At 37.7% G+C, this 22175-nt stretch overlaps 1 protein-coding gene across 7 annotated transcripts in view; it reads left to right on the top strand.

Annotated features, from left to right (window-relative positions):
- The window catches only part of LOC131184888 (uncharacterized), a 119524-nt gene that overhangs the window by 34168 nt on the left and 63181 nt on the right, over window positions 1-22175 (top strand). The window contains exon 1 of one of the 7 annotated variants that reach the window (XM_058156767.1): window positions 20533-20659. The exons of the other annotated variants lie outside the window; for them this stretch is intronic. The gene's annotated coding sequence lies outside the window, so the exon portion shown is untranslated. Of the gene's footprint in view, window positions 1-20532; window positions 20660-22175 lie in introns of those variants that run through there. 7 annotated transcript variants of the gene reach the window in all.

The raw sequence follows: 22175 nt of genomic DNA on the forward strand, positions 1-22175 counted from the left end.
TGGCTTAGCAATGATTGTGTCCATGTACACCTGTTGGCTTTGGCCTGAGAAGGTTACAGGCAATGAGATAGGTTTAATGAGAATTAGTAATACCTGTGAAAAAGCACAGAATGAACCCTTAAGCAAGTGATGTTTTCATCTCCCAGGTTTCTTCCTGTGAAATGAAGCCAGATTTCTGAGTTCATGCAAATGGTTCAACTTATGAAAGAGTTCTAAGAGTTGTGTGCATGTTCTTTTGAAACAAGGTCTGTTAATCTAGTTCTAAGCCAACATTTTTCCTTCATTGCCGCCAGGAAAATGAGGTCTTTAAACTGAGGCATGTTCTCCATAGTTATTGGCATGACAACTGGAATGTTTAAGTATTTGACTTCATTTTTTGTGCTGAGCAGGCCAAAACTCACTACAGTCAAATTTTAAATAGAAGAAGTGAAAGTATTTCTACTGCATATGGAATAATACACCATTATTAATATATTTGGGTTTGGGAAAAGAGAATTTATTATACAGTAGTTTCCTTTTAAAAATGTATATTCTAGCAGAGATTCTGTTTCAAAACCATTTCAGACAGGATTTCACCTTTGCTTGTGAATTGCTTTGGTTGCTTTGGGGAATGATTTGTTCTAGGAGCAAGCATGAAAGTAAGAATATTAATTCTTCTGGATCCCCATGAAACTTTAATACCAAGTTCGATAATAGATGTTTCTAGATGTTTCCTTCTGTCTTAAGGAAAAAACCTGGAAATAACAGCAGTTAAGAAACAAAAGAGTTTGAAAGTGAGTTTAGAAAAGAGTTGAATATTAAGAGAGCTATTACAAGAATAAAGAGGCTAATAATATAGTTCATTCTCTCTTTAAAGAAACTCTTAATATAGCTGGGGCAAATAATTTAACAATACAGTTCCTGGTGCTACTTTTTTCAATAGTTCCATTCAAATGCTGGTACTGTGATTTCTAATCAATTCTATTGTCTTTTTATACATTTATATGAGAAGTACAGATATAAATTTGTATATTTATACAAGTATATTTCATTAGGGGAAAATGAAATTATTACCCTGCTACCCTCTCCGACCTTGTTGTGTGCATTTGCCTTTGATTTCAGTGTTGACTCCTGCTGATTACCTGGACAAATCCCTGCACTTTCTTGATAATGTTTCAGAAATGGTTTACCGCTGCATTCATTTTAGGACTGAGAGTGACAGGCCCAAGGTTACCCGGCTGGTTTTCTTCTTAAGGCAGGACTAGAACTCAGAGTTTCCAGTTTCCAGCCTGATGTCTTAACCACTACACCAACATAGCTCTCTAACTTACTGTCATGGGATAATGAATTAAATCCAAATCTTATCCAGTGGAATGAGATGTGAGGATTTTTTAAATTTTGAAAATCCATTTTCCTGATCCCTAGATAAAATGTTCAGCTTTAAAATCCTTAAAATGGATTGTAGATGAAATAGGCCAGCTATTTTCATTTGGAAAAAAATCTGCTAATAGGCAAGAGTTTCTAAGAAGTAATGCCTGTTGTTGTATTGATCTTTAAGGTTGTGAAAAAGAACCAATAAGTATATTAGCACCTGTTAAGTACAGTACTAAACAGACAAAATGGACAGAAAAATACAAGATTCTCTCTCAAAATCTTCTTATAAGCCCTTTAACCATATATATTCATAGCTGAAAAATATCACTAGATAGCACTAGATTCCTATTAGTGATAGCTTGCATATCATTCTTCAAAAGATCCTGAGGAAAAATATAATATTTAGAATGCCAATAAAATGTTTTTACAAATAGTTTTGCAAAAGCTTTAGTTTGTATTTTATATTTATGAGACTAGGTAACAGGAAGTTGCTATAGACTCTTATACACTTTGTTGTTGGAAATAAATTGTGAAATCTTTAAAATGAATTGTTACATATTCTCAGGAACTACAATTCATTGTAAGTAGAAAGAAAAGAGGTGTGTGTAAATTAAATTCAAAATGTTTTGAACTCAAAATAGCTAGAAGTATTCCAAACCTGAAATGGCATATTCTGAGGTCAAAATAAATATAAATAATTTGCACACAACTAGTAGAAGCCCATTCTTTATATACATGTTAGTATGTTCCTTCAAATGTTTTTCAATACATGAATGTTGTATTGTCCTAACTCCTGTCACTCAACTCAGAATGATTGAGGCAGCTTTTCTAGGCACATTCTAAACTAGCTGTCATAAGTATTGTGATCTACTGCTTCTGGCAGACATTAGTTTAAAGAAGACTACCATATAGAACAAGAACAAGAAAAAGGATTATTTGTCTAATTCTAATTCAAGACCCATAGGGACGCGGTGGCTCAGAGGCTAGGATGTTGAGCTTGTCGATCGAAAGGTAGGCAGCTCGGCGGTTCAAATCCCTAGTGCTGCCGTGTAACAGGGTGAGCTCCCGTTATTTGTTCCAGCTTCTGCCAACCTAGCAGTTTCGAAAGCACATAAAAATGCAAGTAGAAAAAATAGGGACCACCTTTGGTGGGAAGGTAACAGCGTTCCATATGCCTTTGGCGTTGAGTCATGCAGGCCACATGACCACAGAGACATCTTCGGATAGCGCTGGCTCTTCGGCTTTGAAACGGAGTTGAGCACCGCCCCCTAAGAGTCGGCAACAACTAGCACGTATGTGCGAGGGGAACCTTTACCTTTAATTCAAGACCCTGATTGTATAGTGCACAGATTGTGTGTATATGTAATTTTTCTATTGATTTTTCAATACTGAAATCATCACAGTTTGATAGTTAACACAGTTTGATAGTTATAAGAAAAAACACCAGTAAGTTATATAACTTTGTAAATATAAATGGTTAAATTTAGATATTTTCCATTGGGCTCTGGTAGCACAAACAAACTCTTTTTTTACATAATTTCACCTGTGGAGCATTAGAATGGCTGCCTGATTTTCAAAATGTGAATGTATGTATTATTTGCATGAAATGTCATTGTCTAGTTTTATAAAAGCAGTGGAAAAGACAGCTGGGCCCATGCATACAAATAAATGCAGAATGAAATATTTTTTAAGCACTATCAAAAAAAAATATCAACCCCTACAGTTGTTTATCCAAAAGTGAAGTGACTGTGTGATTGACCTTATGATAGATCCCTCGGATTAATGTCTGAAATTGATCCTCATTGTTCCCTCACACTGTATATAGTGTTCCAGTTGTCTTCGCTCATTGTGTAGCTATAAAAATAATTGAAAGCAACAACTTGAAGGATTTAGATGGATATAATGAATTGACTAAGTCTAGTCCATTTGTTGAAAATAGTTCATTTGATCTTGATTGCTGGGTAAATCTGATTAAAACAGGTGAAGAAAGATGATATTGAAGATAATTAGAAAACATTTCTAAGTACAGCTTTGGGGCAACAGAGTGCAGCTCAATTCTGAAAAGATTGTGTAGCTGTGACTTTTTGCCTAAACATTTTTACATGTTTATGGAGATTTTCATCATCCAGGTCATGGTTGTCCCAAATGTGATTTTTTTCAAGAGGCAACTGGATATTCTCGTTTTTCTTTGTAGACGTTTTGCTTCTCATCCAAGAAGCTTCTTCAGCTCTTAGATGAGAAGCAAGACACCTTCAAAGAGGAACCAGAAAGTCCAGTTGCCTCTTGAAAAAAAGCACATTTGGGCCAACATTTTCACCTTTTAATTGGATGGGATTTCATTTTCCCATTTGAGACTGGCGCCCAACTTGGGGATCCTACTAGATTCACAACTGCTTCTTTTTTTTTTTTTTTTATTCAAAAAGTTTTTATTGGTCAATAAAGGTTTATACAAATACATATCAGGTATGGTAAATTTTCATTTTTCTTATCCAAAATAAGAATTTTACTCAAATTTTTTAACACCTACAACAGCCATATGGCAAGCAGGTGACACGAAGTAGCTACGTTTACAAATCTTAAATACGTAATAAAGAAGGGTCAAGAATAAACAGAATATCGTACAAAAGAGAATAAGGAAAACCAACACAATCCCAAATATCTTTATCACTTCCTAGTTTTGGATCTCAGAACTCTGGGTTCAGCCTGACCCAACTCCAGGGCCGCAACAGCGGCAGCCGCCTCCGCCCATGGTCTATAACCTCCCTTCTTCAATTCCTGGGTCATCTGATTCCAGGAGGGCTTTGTGTTCCTCCACGAGGCCGTAGCCTCCGCAATTGTACTAATTTTTTCGTAATGCCCTCCCGGAAAATCATCAATCCTCTGGCATCAGCCATCTGAAGCCCACTCCCTTCTGGTACAATTTGCTTGACAAAAGTAATATTTCTTTCTCATTTCACGTACCTGTCTGGGAATCTGCCTCAGAATGGCTATCTCCTGCCCCTGTAAATCAGTGCCCCACTCCTATGTTTTCTAAGAATTTCATCTCGTCTCTCTTCTCACAAATTTGACATGAACCTCTCTGGGAACTGCATGCGTGCATATTGTGAATTAACTCTATAAACTCGATCCACATCCCAATTCATGAAATCAACACCTCTCCCAAGAAATTCTCCCAACAATTTAGTCACAACATCTCTCAAATCTTCTTGGTCCACTTCTTCCAAATTTTGAAACCTAAGGAAATAAGACATTTTATCCATCTGTAGTCCAAGCACAGCATTGCCTGTCGTCTCCTCTCTTTTCTGCACTGCCCGCATCTCACCCTCCAGACCTTCCACTTTCTGCTTGTTTTCTGCTGAGACTTGTTGAGTATCCTTTAAATCCTTTTGGATAGTCACAATTTCTACTCTTATTTCCGTTTGGCCTCTTTGCAAATCATCCAATTTCTTGTCCATATTAGATAACTTTTCCAAAATTCTCTCCATCTCTCCAGCAGTTGGTCTCTGACCTTTGCCATTGAAAAAAAAAATACAAAATCCTCAGGCAGGCACAGTATCCTTGTAATTTCCTCCGGATCCACCAGGGGGCACTCACAGGAGCAACGAGTCCAGAGTACAGTTAGTCAACCAGGAAGCCGAAGGGAAGTGATGTCATCAAGATTCTCATAGTGAAGGCGGAAGCTGGACTCCACCACTGTTCCCCAGAGGAGGGGGCCTCAAACCTCCCTCCTAAATTTCTCCATCACCTCTTCTCTCCAGAGCTCCACAAAACCGGTAATCTTCTTATTTTAAGTTCTCCTCTCTCCAGAATGGCTCGGGCTCCTTCCACCCGCAGGGGAGAAAAACCCCCCCGCACTCCGGAGCACTCCACTCACGCACCGATATCTCCTTCCCTTCTCCATTCCTCAATTCTTCTCCGTTCCCTGTTCACCACCAGGCTGCTGCAGTTATAAATCCAAAGCCCCGGTGTCACCGGGCACAGCGGCCCAGGCGACGACCAAAGTAATGGCCGTGGCCCGTGGCCTCCAAACCCCGCCGAGCCTAGGACGCGCCAGCATCGGTCCCCACAGTCCTGTATGTCGGCTGGGAGACCCCTGGCGAGCCGTCCGTGCGGCAGGTGTCCTTTTCGGAACACCTGGCCCCTGAGGGCCTCGGCGGCGGCCGGATTCGGGCGCTGGAGGCAGGAGAAGCCTTCCAGACGACCGTTGCCGCTGGACACCGGAAGTCGTCCCATTCACAACTGCTTCTTGATGAGCAGTTGGTAGCAATGACCAGGACCTTTACAGAGGTTTATCTTGTGCACTAGTTGCACTCTCTCCTTAGCTGAGAGATCTTTCACATGATCACTCACACCCTGGTCATCTCACAACTAGACAATGTGCTCAACATGGGGCTGCCCTTGAAGACCATCCAGAAGCTACAGCTGGTTCAGAATGCAATCGCATGAGCAGTAATGGGCACCTCATTATACTCGTGTCATTGCTGCTATGTAAGCTACATTGACTGTTAGTTGGCCTCTGGGTGCATTTCAAGATGCTGGACGTTATCTGTAAAGCCTTTCATGGCATAGGGCAGGGGTAGTCAACCTTTTTATACCTACCGCCCACTTTTGTATCTCTGTTAGTAGTAAAATTTTCTAACTGCCCACCGGTTCCACAGTAATGCACCATGTCTCATTGTCTGCACATGCCTCTGGCACATCGTGGATTGGGTTTGGGGGGAGGTGCCGGCTACCAACTCTGCTTGTCTGTTACAGCTGGGTGGTGTGGGGGGAGATGCGCAAGCTGTTCTGGGACGAGGCTCTTTTGTTTGCGGTCGCACTATAGCGCCATTTAGTTTCACTTATGTAACGTGAACTAAACTTATGCATGGGCGATACAAATAGTATATTTACAGAAATTTAAATTGTCACGGGGAATTTTATGAAAACCTAATGAAAATGTTTTTAAATAATGCTATGAAATTTTTTTAAAAAGTCAATTAAATTAAAAAAAAGGAAAGTGCTTCAGTATCGGACAAAACCCCTACCACCCATCATGAAAGCTGGAACGTCCTCTAGTGGGCAGTAGGGACCAGGTTGACTACCACTGGCATAGGGCATGGTTATCTGAGGAATCGTCTCCAACTGTTTTTGCCCGCTTGATACGTTTAGGCAGAATGGGTGCACTCCAGGTCCATTCAATTAACTGTCATCTTGTCACTGATGAAAGGATACCTTCTGTCACTGACCTGTCTTCCAAAACAGCCCTCTCAGAGATAGTATGGGACCCATTCCCTAAAGTTCCAGAAGGCCGTTAAGACCTGGCTACGTTGTACTAATATGTTTGTGGGTCCTCTGTCATGTTTGTTTGATGATATGGGTACTTTTTGGGTCTGGGCTGCCATGTTTGTTTCATGATCTTAACTGTTTTAATTGTATTTCTGAATATTATAAGCCAGTGATGGCTAACCTTTTTGCCATTGTGTGCCAGGAGGGGGGATGGGGGGATCGCATGCATATGGGCCCACACCCATAATTCTATGTGCCCCGCCCCCATGCATGTGACCCCTCCACGCATGCGACCCTCCCACTCCTGGCATGCGATGGCCCAGTAAGCCCATTTTTCTTTCTCACGTGGCTCCAGAGCCTTTCTAGGAGTCTGGGGGGGTGAAAATGGCTTCCCCCCAGAGGTCCTCTGGATGCTTCCGGAGGACCTCTGGGGGGTGGGGAAGGCCATTTTCACCCTCCCCAGACTCCTAGAGAGGCCTTAGAGGCTGGGGACACAAAAAAACGGGCCTTCCGGTCCCACCGGAAATTGGCAAACAGGCTGTTTTCGGCCTCCGGGGGACCTCTGATGGGGTGGGGAAGGCTGTTTTCACCACCCCCCAACTCCTAGAGAAACTGTGGAGACAGGTGAGAGAGAAAAACGGGCCTTTCCCTCCCCCCCCCAAGGCCCTCTGGAGGCAGGAAACAACCTGTTTCCCTACTTCTGGTGGTCCCAGAAGGCCTGAAAATTAGCTGGCCAGCGCATGCGTGTGCGCCGGAGCAGAGCTCGCATGCCCACTGATATGGCTATGCGTGTCACAGGTTCTCCATCACGGTTATAAGCTATTCAAAATCTTTGGAGTGAGCATTTGTAAATACTTGTAAACAATAAATATGATTGTACAGTTTAGCATTCACAATTGTATGTTTTCTGCACAGAATTGGAGATTACTTTCTGCCCACATGTGATTTGAAAAACAGAGAGCAAGAAAGAGAGCAAATGTGTGGAATCATGCTAGGTTGTGAAATTTGGAATAAGTAATAGGTTATTCAAATATAGATGTTTATTTTCTAGAGATTAATTGTCTAAAATTGTTTGGAGGTTGGAAAACTCAAACTTATATCCTAATATAAAGAAGATATTGATAAAAGTTTTAAACTTTAATTCCAATTTTTATATAAATTCAGTTCTGTGTTTCTTTCCTTAGATTTGTGATATACATATGCTTATATTTATGAATTATGACAAATACATTGATATTATTTATTTTATTTTAAAAATGGCACTGCAAAAAGTAGTATCTCTACTTTTGTTATTTCTTCTTGTTTCTCTTGATAATGCATGTTTCTATAAAATTTGTCTTTATTTATACTGCATTCAGTACAAAAGCAATCCATGTATTTTTGGGTCATAAATTGGATTTTAGTTCACCACTAGTTCTACCTGTGTAAGAACACTAACTGTGTTCTAATAACAACAGAGAAAATAAATTTTCAGAATTTTTATCTTTTACCTGGATAACTTCCTATGAGATCTGGATAATGTCTTATGAGCATGATTGTACTCCTCAGTACTATAGTAAAGAATTAAGTAAAATGGAACTTTTCTGCACTGTCTCACCTACCCATAGTTGATTTTTGGGTTTATTAGCCTTGGTAGGCTGCATTATGCCTCCCTTTTTTTAAAAAACAGAACTGATTAATTTGTAATTGATTTACTGTTGCTAGAGTTTTGTTTACATAATAAATAGCCCTGAAAGCAAAAAAACACAAACATTTTCATTAACATTTTGTCTAGTTAAATCAGATAGAAATTAATTAAGTGCAATGACTGCAAACCAAGACATCAGTGTGTTTTTTGGTGCTTATAGGTTTTATGTGGTAAAATACCTTGTATATATCATGCTCTGTCCATGTCTCTTAGAGACTTTCTCATGGCTGGCTGAACAAAAACGCTTTAGAACCTAATTAATAGGAATTACAAAATTGTATATAGTTCCTAGGCTTAAAGTCCACTTTCCCTGACTTTTTTTACAGGAAGTATATGAAGTGGTATAATAAATATTTGTGATTAATGGTCAAAGTGTTTACTGAAGATATAACTTTCTAGATTTGCTATGATGATTGCAATATGACTTGTATAGAATGAACATCCCTTTGATCCAATGAATTTAGGGAAAAAAATGCAGATGCAATCTATTTTTAAAGGGCTGGTATTAAGTCAAACAGAAATGGTTATCTTTTTTGGCATCCCCGAGGATGTGGGAAAACATCCTTCTGCTAACAGAACAGTCTGCTAGCCATTAAGAACAAAAGGATCCAGTGCTTGATTCAGGGAAGACATGTGTTATGCAGATACTATTTGATGGAGAAGAAACATTATTAACAGCTATAAAGTAAAGGGTTTGATTATTGAATAATATGCCACAGCCTTGGTTGACTACCTAGATGTGCATTCAGTTAAATACTGTACAAGAGAGAGAGACGTTGGTTTAATGGTTTAATTGTTATAAACTGCCATCAGTTCAATAAAACTGGTAGCATACAAATCCAATAAATAAATTCTATGTTTTGATATAAGATCATTAATAAGTTACTACTGTTGAGCCATTACTATAATTAATAGAGCCATTAAGATCATTAATAAAGTTACTGCTGTTGAGCCAGGTACCACCTATTCCATACGTGCATTGGCTTTTCTTTCCTAAATGTAAAATCTTACTTTTCTCTACATCAGGGGTCCCAAGCCCCTTGGCTGTGATTTGGTATCGTGTCACAGCCCTTTTGGAACTGGGCAATGCAAATGGCAAGTCAGCAAACACACGTGTGAAGCACAGTGGTAAAATCCAAATTTCTTTACTACCGGTTCTGTGTGTGTGGCTTGGTGGGTGTGGTGTGGCTTGGTGGGCATAGTGTGGCTTGGTAGGCATGGCTTGGTGGGCATGGCAGGGGAAGGATATTGCAAAATCTCCATTCCCACCCCACTCTGGGGCCAGCCAGAGGTGGTATTTGCTGGTTCTCCGAACTGCTCAAGATTTTCTCCAGAACCTGTCAGAACCTGCTGGATTTCACCTCTGGTGCAGCTCCACTTGTGAAAGTGGCGGGCGCATGCACGAGCACACAATTATATGAACAGAGGATGTGCACACTTGTTGCCTGTACAAATGCCTGCCGTTCACATGGAACTATCCCTTCAGGGGATCTTCAAGCCTTAATGGACAATCACTTAAATATGAGCCAGGAATGTGCTGCAGCAGCTCAAAAAGCCAACACAGTCCTAAGCTGCATTAAGAGAGAATAGAATCAATATCATGTGAAGTGTCTGTGGAGATTCTCAGTCATCCAGGTCATAGTTGTCTCAAAGGTCATTTTTCAAAAGGCAAGAGGACTGTTTTTTCCTTGAGGAAGAAGAACAAAACATTTCATTTCTCATTCAAGAAGCTTCATCAGTTATGATGATGGTGGGGAATGGAAGGATGGGTACTGACAGTTGAGACTGGATGGTGGGGGGATGGAAGGATAGATTCTCACCAGATGGTTGGGAGGGGGAGAAAGGACGGATTGTATTTCTTGTTAGCACTCTCCCTGCGAGCTTTTGAGGCCAGTTGGGAGCTTATCTTTGCCCTTAGGAGCACCTGAATCAGAGTGCAATTGGTTGTGGAATCTTCTTGGAATGTATACTGAAGATAGGTGGTGTCTTATCTCTCCCCCTCTGTTGAGAGAGGGCTGCTCAATGTTAGCATAAATGGCCTCTTTTACCTTGCTTTCAAACCAACGATCCTCTCCATCCAAAATGTGGACTTTGCCATCTTCAAAAGAGTGACCTTTGTCTGTTATTCTGTTAAGTAAGTCTTCATTGGGAGGGTTTTTATAACAACACATACAAATTTGCTTCCATGCATCTCAAATACCATTTCATCTTTTTGCTTTTTATAATTATATGAAAAATAATAATTTAAATTTTTTTATATCAGATGATCTCTGGTATAGTAACTGCAAACGAAGACCCAGTCCAGCTATTTATTAAGAATAAAATGACAGCCATACCTTGAACCAGTAAAAACAAGTTGTTATTTTAAAAAACGTTATCAAACCAGGATGTCTTTTAGTAAATTTCTCCACTTAGGTGATTGTATGTTCTACTTGATTTATTATTTGTTGGATGTAATCTAGGGTTAGAAAAAAATATGGCCTGTGAATACTATCTAGAAACCATTCTGCCCCCCATGAAATCCCATTTTGTTTGGTTTCAATCACCTCTCTCAAGGAAATAACAGCCTTTGGTAGGAGATTGTTCTCTGCCTTCTTATCGCTATCAGCTTTGATGGTTCTTTGTTAATTATTCAAAACCAGTACCTTTATAGAATTGTTGTAACTGATGTATGTTTGTCTAAGTCAACCCTATAAATAAATCACATTTTACTTAAAGTATTGTAAACATTCTAGAATAGATTCTATAAAGTCTCTCAATAATGGGAATGCTAAGTTTCAAAACAGATTGCGTAATCTGAAAGATTTATTTAAAGCATTTAACACCTGGAAATGAAGCTTGCTATACAAATATGCTTAAACTAGAGACCTTTTAGTAAAACAGAAATGTGGAATATGAGAACACTTTATAAGCATGCACTTAGAGATTATTGGATTTGCAATATTCTTTTATATTAAATAAATTTATGTTTATTAAAGAGGATGGTGCAAGAGGGGAATATATCAAACGTAGAGCAGTGATTTAAAAATTATATTTTTAGTATTGGTTAGAGATAATTTTATCTACTATATTCATTACGTTAAATAAAGAAGCCAGTAAAATCTTGTAGTGTTCGTGATATTTTATGGTTTCTGATTTGTTATTTTAGTTTTTTTTTAAAAAATAATTTGATTTACATTATTATCCATTAAGATTTACTAAAAAAAAAAGACTTTATAATTTTCAGTAGTCTCAAAGTGGAATCTTATAATGATGTTTGGGGTTTTCACAGACTATGGTTTTCCTTCCACACTTAACTCTATCAAGCTAAAGGATTTAAGAATGGAGCTGGTAGACATCCTAAACCAGGGGCGTCAAACTTGATTCCATTGAAGGCTGCATCAGGGTTGTGTTTAACCTTGGGAGCCAGGATGGGGGTGGTCAGCTCGACATAACTCGTGTTGGGGGCGTCTGTGGTGGCCTGAGTGCTCTTTCAGAGAAAATGGGCTCCCGAGCTCCATTTTCGGCCACGATGGCTTCCTGCAACCCTCTGCCAGTGAAAATGGAGTTCAGGAGAGCTGCCCATGGCCCTCACGAGCGACGGCCTCCTGCCTCTGCCATTTTCGCTGGCAGAGGCACCGCAGGTCAGTCTTTTGCTGTTTCCAGGGTGGTCCCGCAGGCCAGATCCAGCCCCCGGGCCTTGAGTTTGACATCCCTGCCCTAAACTGAAGTTTTTCTTTGCTTATTTATTTATTTATTTGCATTAGGAACATCGCCTTGACTCTGTATTGGTGATGTTTTCACATATTTATCCCTATATTTTGTCTGTCTGTCTTGACTGTATCTATTTTTTTATTTGAGTTCTATAGCTGCCCATTTTAGCAAACGGCTCACAATTCAAAACATATATTGCAGTTAAAATTAAAAAAAAATTAAAACACTGAAAACAATAATTCAATTAAATAATTTTTAATTAATTAGATTTTTAAAGGATACCTTTAAAGTATACTTTCTCCAATGAATGATTTCTGATTGTTTTCACACTCAGGCCCTTGCCTCTTTAGCAAAAGAGTATCCTTTTTTGAAAGAACACTTTGGGGTTAGGGAAAAAAGATACTTTGGGCCTCTTGACAAATCAGGGCCAAGAATCAAGTTAAATGTCACAAATATAATTATTACTTAGAGAAAGTTAATGTGAAAATGGTTCGTCAGTTTATTTATTTGCATTAGGAACATCGCCTTGACTCTGTATTGGTGATGTTTTCACATATTTATCTCTATATTTTGTCTGTCTGTCTTGACTGTATCTATTTTTTTATTTGACTTCTATAGCTGCCCATTTTAGCAAACGGCTCACAATTCAAAACATATATTGCAGTTAAAATTAAAAAAAAATTAAAACACTGAAAACAATAATTCAATTAAATAATTTTTAATTAATTAGATTTTTAAAGGATACCTTTAAAGTATACTTTCTCCAATGAATGATTTCTGATTGTTTTCACACTCAGGCCCTTGCCTCTTTAGCAAAAGAGTATCCTTTTTTGAAAGAACACTTTGGGGTTAGGGAAAAAAGATACTTTGGGCCTCTTGACAAATCAGGGCCAAGAATCAAGTTAAATGTCACAAATATAATTATTACTTAGAGAAAGTTAATGTGAAAATGGTTCGTCAGTTTATTTATTTATTTATTTGCATTAGGAACATCGCCTTGACTCTGTATTGGTGATGTTTTCACATATTTATCTCTATATTTTGTCTGTCTGTCTTGACTGTATCTATTTTTTTATTTGACTTCTATAGCTGCCCATTTTAGCAAACGGCTCACAATTCAAAACATATATTGCAGTTAAAATTAAAAAAAAATTAAAACACTGAAAACAATAATTCAATTAAATAATTTTTAATTAATTAGATTTTTAAAGGATACCTTTAAAGTATACTTTCTCCAATGAATGATTTCTGATTGTTTTCACACTCAGGCCCTTGCCTCTTTAGCAAAAGAGTATCCTTTTTTGAAAGAACACTTTGGGGTTAGGGAAAAAAGATACTTTGGGCCTCTTGACAAATCAGGGCCAAGAATCAAGTTAAATGTCACAAATATAATTATTACTTAGAGAAAGTTAATGTGAAAATGGTTCGTCAGTTTATTTATTTGCATTAGGAACATCGCCTTGACTCTGTATTGGTGATGTTTTCACATATTTATCTCTATATTTTGTCTGTCTGTCTTGACTGTATCTATTTTTTTATTTGACTTCTATAGCTGCCCATTTTAGCAAACGGCTCACAATTCAAAACATATATTGCAGTTAAAATTAAAAAAAAATTAAAACACTGAAAACAATAATTCAATTAAATAATTTTTAATTAATTAGATTTTTAAAGGATACCTTTAAAGTATACTTTCTCCAATGAATGATTTCTGATTGTTTTCACACTCAGGCCCTTGCCTCTTTAGCAAAAGAGTATCCTTTTTTGAAAGAACACTTTGGGGTTAGGGAAAAAAGATACTTTGGGCCTCTTGACAAATCAGGGCCAAGAATCAAGTTAAATGTCACAAATATAATTATTACTTAGAGAAAGTTAATGTGAAAATGGTTCGTCAGTTTATTTATTTATTTGCATTAGGAACATCGCCTTGACTCTGTATTGGTGATGTTTTCACATATTTATCTCTATATTTTGTCTGTCTGTCTTGACTGTATCTATTTTTTATTTGAGTTCTATAGCTGCCCATTTTAGCAAACGGCTCACAATTCAAAACATATATTGCAGTTAAAATTAAAAAAAAATTAAAACACTGAAAACAATAATTCAATTAAATAATTTTTAATTAATTAGATTTTTAAAGGATACCTTTAAAGTATACTTTCTCCAATGAATGATTTCTGATTGTTTTCACACTCAGGCCCTTGCCTCTTTAGCAAAAGAGTATCCTTTTTTGAAAGAACACTTTGGGGTTAGGGAAAAAAGATACTTTGGGCCTCTTGACAAATCAGGGCCAAGAATCAAGTTAAATGTCACAAATATAATTATTACTTAGAGAAAGTTAGTGTGAAAATGGTTCGTCAGTTTATTTATTTATTTATTTGCATTAGGAACATCGCCTTGACTCTGTATTGGTGATGTTTTCACATATTTATCTCTATATTTTGTCTGTCTGTCTTGACTGTATCTATTTTTTTATTTGAGTTCTATAGCTGCCCATTTTAGCAAACGGCTCACAATTCAAAACATATATTGCAGTTAAAATTAAAAAAAAATTAAAACACTGAAAACAATAATTCAATTAAATAATTTTTAATTAATTAGATTTTAAAGGATACCTTTAAAGTATACTTTCTCCAATGAATGATTTCTGATTGTTCTCACACTCAGGCCCTTGCCTCTTTAGCAAAAGAGTTTCCTTTTTTGAAAGAACGCTTTGGGGTTAGGGAAAAATGATACTTTGGGCCTCTTGACAAATCAGGGCCAAGAATCAAGTTAAATGTCACAAATATAATTATTACTTAGAGAAAGTTAATGTGAAAATGGTTCGTCAGTTTATTTATTTATTTGCATTAGGAACATCGCCTTGACTCTGTATTGGTGATGTTTTCACATATTTATCTCTATATTTTGTCTGTCTGTCTTGACTGTATCTATTTTTTATTTGAGTTCTATAGCTGCCCATTTTAGCAAACGGCTCACAATTCAAAACATATATTGCAGTTAAAATTAAAAAAATTAAAACACTGAAAACAATAATTCAATTAAATAATTTTAATTAATTAGATTTTAAAGGATACCTTTAAAGTATACTTTCTCCAATGAATGATTTCTGATTGTTTTCACACTCAGGCCCTTGCCTCTTTAGCAAAAGAGTATCCTTTTGAAAGAACACTTTGGGGTTAGGGAAAAGATACTTTGGGCCTCTTGACAAATCAGGGCCAAGAATCAAGTTAAATGTCACAAATATAATTATTACTTAGAGAAAGTTAATGTGAAAATGGTTCGTCAGTTTATTTATTTGCATTAGGAACATCGCCTTGACTCTGTATTGGTGATGTTTTCACATATTTATCTCTATATTTTGTCTGTCTGTCTTGACTGTATCTATTTTTTATTTGAGTTCTATAGCTGCCCATTTTAGCAAACGGCTCACAATTCAAAACATATATTGCAGTTAAAATTAAAAAAATTAAAACACTGAAAACAATAATTCAATTAAATAATTTTAATTAATTAGATTTTAAAGGATACCTTTAAAGTATACTTTCTCCAATGAATGATTTCTGATTGTTTTCACACTCAGGCCCTTGCCTCTTTAGCAAAAGAGTATCCTTTTGAAAGAACACTTTGGGGTTAGGGAAAAGATACTTTGGGCCTCTTGACAAATCAGGGCCAAGAATCAAGTTAAATGTCACAAATATAATTATTACTTAGAGAAAGTTAATGTGAAAATGGTTCGTCAGTTTATTTATTTATTTATTTATTTGCATTAGGAACATCGCCTTGACTCTGTATTGGTGATGTTTTCACATATTTATCTCTATATTTTGTCTGTCTGTCTTGTCTGTATCTATTTTTTTATTTGACTTCTATAGCTGCCCATTTTAGCAAACGGCTCACAATTCAAAACATATATTGCAGTTAAAATTAAAAAAAAATTAAAACACTGAAAACAATAATTCAATTAAATAATTTTTAATTAATTAGATTTTTAAAGGATACCTTTAAAGTATACTTTCTCCAATGAATGATTTCTGATTGTTTTCACACTCAGGCCCTTGCCTCTTTAGCAAAAGAGTATCCTTTTTTGAAAGAACACTTTGGGGTTAGGGAAAAAAGATACTTTGGGCCTCTTGACAAATCAGGGCCAAGAATCAAGTTAAATGTCACAAATATAATTATTACTTAGAGAAAGTTAGTGTGAAAATGGTTCGTCAGTTTATTTATTTAGTAATATGCAGAGCTCAATCTCATGAAAATATAACAGGTTCTGCTTGTCACACTAAACTGCATTTGTAGGGCAGTATGGTAAGGAAGGATATAATTCCCTGACCAAAGTGTTGAAGTCTCAAAGGTGCTTTTCAAAATGCAATTGGACAACTTTGCAGCTCCCATGGGGTCCGTGGACCACAGGTTGAGAGCCATGGGAGGGAGGGAGGGGAGAGAGAGAAAGAAAACTATCAGGCAAAAAGATGTAATGTCTAAGAATTGGTAACTGAAGAAAGAGACAGAGGGGCTACGTCTGGCTGCATAACACCAAATGTTAAGAATTAATTGCATACAAAGCCAGAATTTAGAAGACGGCAACATACAGCAAATGCCACCTTGAGACTAGATTATCTAGTTAGCTGCTGCAAGAAGATTTATATTATTGCAGAAACAGTTCTGCATGAACCAGAACACTATATGGCAGGGTGAGAATCCACTGTAGCACCCAGCAAGCCAGACAATTGGAGAGGTACCTGCGTGAACAATTTTAGCAGAATGAGTACCCACAATAATTTGTCAGAAGATATCTCTGCAAGAGGATGGGAGAGAAAGAAAACTATCAGGCAAAAGATGTAATGTCTAAGAATTGGTAACTGAAGAAAGAGACAGAGGGCTACGTCTGGCTGCATAACACCAAATGTTAAGAATTAATTGCATACAAAGCCAGAATTTAGAAGACGGCAACATACAGCAAATGCCACCTTGAGACTAGATTATCTAGTTAGCTGCTGCAAGAAGATTTATATTATTGCAGAAACAGTCCTGCATGAACCAGAACACTATATGGCAGGGTGAGAATCCACTGTAGCACCCAGCAAGCCAGACAATTGGAGAGGTACCTGCGTGAACAATTTTAGCAGAATGAGTACCCACAATAATTTGTCAGAAGATATCTCTGCAAGAGGATGGGAGAGAAAGGAAGGAAGGAAGGAAGGAGTCAACCTCCAGGTTCCAGGATCTTTACCTGCCACATAACTGACGTTATTATGAATAATCCACTGAGAAAAAGAGGGAACGACAACTCAAGTGCGTTAAGTATGTTCCAAAAGTGTAATATTCTTTATGAAGAAAATTCCTTTGATTTCCCAATTATGGTATAAAGGCGGCACACGCAGTTCTAGCATGCAGCACACAAACTGCTTGTATTGCTCTTCTGTCAGCTTTCATTTTTCACACAACTCAGAGACTATGAATAAATAGACCCCACTAACAGGATGTCCTGGTTTTAAAAGTTTCAGATGGAAGATCTGCCTGCCCCGGAGCACAAGATGCTTTGCATATTGAGCCTCTGAGTAAGACCAAACTTACGGTTCATGCTGCTGTGTGGAGTGGTTTGCATTGGTTTCATTTACTGTAATTTCATGTATTTAGTCTACCTAACCTTTTAGACATCTTGTGTTAAATTTTAGCATATTTTAAATTTTCTTCCATATTATTTGGGATCTAGGACCATTTGCGGGTTAAAGCCATGGGTTTCCATTCCTCCTTTAGTTCTTGGTTTAGCTGCAGAGCTCAATCTCATGAAAATATAACAGGTTCTGCTTGTCACACTAAACTGCATTTGTAGGGCAGTATGGTAAGGAAGGATATAATTCCCTGACCAAAGTGTTGAAGTCTCAAAGGTGCTTTTCAAAATGCAATTGGACAACTTTGCAGCTCCCATGGGGTCCGTGGACCACAGGTTGAGAGCCATGGGAGGGAGGGAGGGGAGAGAGAGAAAGAAAACTATCAGGCAAAAAGATGTAATGTCTAAGAATTGGTAACTGAAGAAAGAGACAGAGGGGCTACGTCTGGCTGCATAACACCAAATGTTAAGAATTAATTGCATACAAAGCCAGAATTTAGAAGACGGCAACATACAGCAAATGCCACCTTGAGACTAGATTATCTAGTTAGCTGCTGCAAGAAGATTTATATTATTGCAGAAACAGTCCTGCATGAACCAGAACACTGTGCATTTTAGAACTACACTCCTAAATTCTGGTGCTGCTACGTGGATGATACATTTGTCATCATCAAAAAAAATGCACATTCGTATCATACTGAACTCCATCTTCCTGGACATACAGTTTACAATGGAGGAAGAAACAGTTAGGCAATTACCATTTTTAGATTTACTTGTCAACAAACGAGGATGGAAGCCTACAAACCACAGTTTATCGCAAGGCCACCAACACTCCACACATTGTGAATTTCAACAGAAACCATCCCCTGACACACAAAAAGAGTTGCACCAGAACACTGTGCATTTTAGAACTACACTCCTAAATTCTGGTGCTGCTACGTGGATGATACATTTGTCATCATCAAAAAAAATGCACATTCGTATCATACTGAACTCCATCTTCCTGGACATACAGTTTACAATGGAGGAAGACACAAGGTACAAGACCAACCACATAGCACAGCTTGCGATACATCTAAAACATTTTGGAAGCTGTAGAACACAGGTTCTGTGATCTGCAAGTGAGCATCGCACATTGCTCAGAGGCTACCATATGAGGACAAATTATGCATAGGTAGGAGATACTTCCAATATAATCTACCAAATCTCTTGCATGGATTGCTCCTGTGACTATCTAGGACAGATGAGGAAGAAACAAGGTACAAGACCAACCACATAGCACACCTTGCCATACATCTAAAACATTTTGGAAGCTGTAGAACACAGCTTCTGTGATCTGCAAGTGAGCATCGCACATTGCTCAGAGGCTACCATATGAGGACAAATTATGCATAGGTAGGAGATACTTCCAATATAATCTACCAAATCTCTTGCATGGATTGCTCCTGTGACTATCTAGGACAGATGAGGAAGAAACAGTTAGGCAATTACCATTTTTAGATTTACTTGTCAACAAACGAGGATGGAAGCCTACAAACCACAGTTTATCGCAAGGCCACCAACACTCCACACATTGTGAATTTCAACAGAAACCATCCCCTGACACACAAAAAGAGTTGCACCAGAACACTGTGCATTTTAGAACTACACTCCTAAATTCTGGTGCTGCTACGTGGATGATACATTTGTCATCATCAAAAAAAATGCACATTCGTATCATACTGAACTCCATCTTCCTGGACATACAGTTTACAATGGAGGAAGAAACAGTTAGGCAATTACCATTTTTAGATTTACTTGTCAACAAACGAGGATGGAAGCCTACAAACCACAGTTTATCGCAAGGCCACCAACACTCCACACATTGTGAATTTCAACAGAAACCATCCCCTGACACACAAAAAGAGTTGCACCAGAACACTATATGGCAGGGTGAGAATCCACTGTAGCACCCAGCAAGCCAGACAACTGGAGAGGTACCTGCGTGAACAATTCTAGCAGAATGAGTACCCACAATAATTTGTCAGAAGATATCTCTGCAAGAGGATGGGGAGAGAAAGGAAGAAACAAGGTACAAGACCAACCACATAGCACACCTTGCCATACATCTAAAACATTTTGGAAGCTGTAGAACACAGCTTCTGTGATCTGCAAGTGAGCATCGCACATTGCTCAGAGGCTACCATATGAGGACAAATTATGCATAGGTAGGAGATACTTCCAATATAATCTACCAAATCTCTTGCATGGATTGCTCCTGTGACTATCTAGGACAGAAACTAACCACCAGATTACAAAAACACAAGTGAGTGGTCAGATGAGTCCCGAACTCATTGGTAGCAATGAACAAGGACACACCTTCAATTTTGCAACTGCTAAGATTGTTGGACAAGCAGGTACAAAAACAGCCAGGGAAGTGATTGAAGCATGGGAAACAGGCCTTTCGTCAGTCAACAGGGGTGCTGATTTACCAGCCTATCAAGTACTTAGAAAGTGAGGGCTAGGCAGTATAAGCAAACAGCTGCCAACGACTTAAAAGCCAGCCATCAACATACCCCAAACAACGTCTAAAAAGCCACATACAACAGGAACTATAAATACCATAAGGCACATTCTGCTAGAGAGAAATTCCCTGAAAATGGGTTCCAACATGAGTCCGAAAGCTCAGAAGACAAAACCCTCTGGTCTCAGTCACTGACCCAGATTGGATCCTGCAGAAAGATCTGTTTATGAAATACTGTTTAGATTTATTTTTAAATATAACATTGTCACACACCCAAAGGGAGTTTGAGGAGGAAGGTGAGTCACTGTGAGGTAAAGGAATTATTCTAACCTTCCTCCCAGATTTTTTACTTTCCACCCTATACATATATTGAAATATGAGAAGAGGAGTGAAAGTGTTCTACTAAACAAAGGAACCTAGGACTATTCATGAAGCAACATCAGGCAACCAAAGAATTTGATATGAACATTGGCATTGGCTTGCAGTAATTGCATAGAGGCTGACTTTCTTGTGTGCTCAATGTTAATAGTTGAGAAGATTGGTGAGTGTGCATAGGTATCTGATTTATCACAAACACATGTGGAATATGTTAACTATTTTGGAAATCTTCCAGGAGAAGGAGAAGCAAAACTTCAGCACTGAGTTTATTTGCAGTGTGATAGGATGTGCTTCTTAAGGATGTCTTAAATTGCCATTCTTTGTTGGCATGGGCATCCCCTCATGTTAATATTAATCAGCATAATGAGTGGTAGTGGATTATGAGAATTATTGCGCAGAGATTTTTGTCTACATCACTGAGTTTTGGATATGCATGGTTTCTGTGTTAGAATAATTGCTCTATTTAATTAGCTATGCTGAAAAATAATCAGCTAAGGGTCAGTATGTATCTGCTAAGATAGCACATGTATGTATTTTTGGGAGCTAATTAAAATATATAAGTAAATAATATTTGGGGAAAATGTTGAGTCCCAAATTAAGTTGCTTCTCTTGACTTTTTAAATGTTTTCCTCAATGCATTTAAATTGCAAGTAGAAAAGGTAATGAAATGCTATATAGTAGCAATATAAATATACAAGTAGTCCTCAGCTTATGACCACAATTAAGCCCAAAATTTCAGTTACTAAGCAAGACAGTTGTTAAGTTAGTTTTGCCCCATTTTACAATGTTTTTGCTACAGTTGTTAAGGGAATCATTGCAGTTGTTAAGTGAAGCACTGTAATCATTAAGCAAATCTAGATTTCCCCATAGTTTTTGCTTGTTGGAAGCCAGCTGAGAAGGTTACCAATGGTGGTCACATGATCCTGGGACAGTGCAAATGTCATAAATACATGCAGGTTGCCAAGTGTCCGAATTTTGATCCTATGACATGTGGATGCTTGGTCATGAGCGTGAAAACTGGCATAACCTTTTTCAGTGCCACTGTAATTTCAAAAGGTCACTAAATGAATAGTTGTAAGTCAAGGACTATCTGTATAGATCATTTTTATATTCCTACTCTGGAGAAACCATGATGAATAATTTAGAATGTGAGCATCCAACCTTGGCAACTTTAAGATTTCTGACTCCAATTCCCAGAACTTCCCACCAGCTAGGAAGTTGGGACACTCTAGGTTTAGAACTTCCTGCTTCCATTTCTAACTAATCACCCATTTGCCTTAAGCTGTGGTCCAAATGGTTTATTGGGATAAGTCAGGATGATTCATCATTAATCAAACTTATCTTATTTCAAAAATGGAGTTTAGGTTTATATGTATCAATATTGTAATTGAAAACTGAAGGAAATGCTGATATGGACCATTGGTGTCTGAGTACATAAATTTGACATCTGTAAATTGACTGCAACGCTATGGCTTAGTGTTTATGCAGATAGTAGCTTCTTATAGCAATAAAATGTTTTCATACAATTATTTTGCAGTACTGTTTACAGTATTTTGAAGAAGCAGATTGGGAAGACGTGCACAATGCAGACCTACGCTTTTTCATTTTAACCCATCCAAAATATGGTTCTTGAAGATTACTATTTAGCTTTGTTTTTGATTTAAGACAGCCTAATTACC

The sequence above is a fragment of the Ahaetulla prasina genome, chromosome 1 (genome assembly GCF_028640845.1).
Source record: "Ahaetulla prasina isolate Xishuangbanna chromosome 1, ASM2864084v1, whole genome shotgun sequence".
In the NCBI taxonomy this organism is placed as follows: Eukaryota; Metazoa; Chordata; class Lepidosauria; order Squamata; family Colubridae; genus Ahaetulla; species Ahaetulla prasina.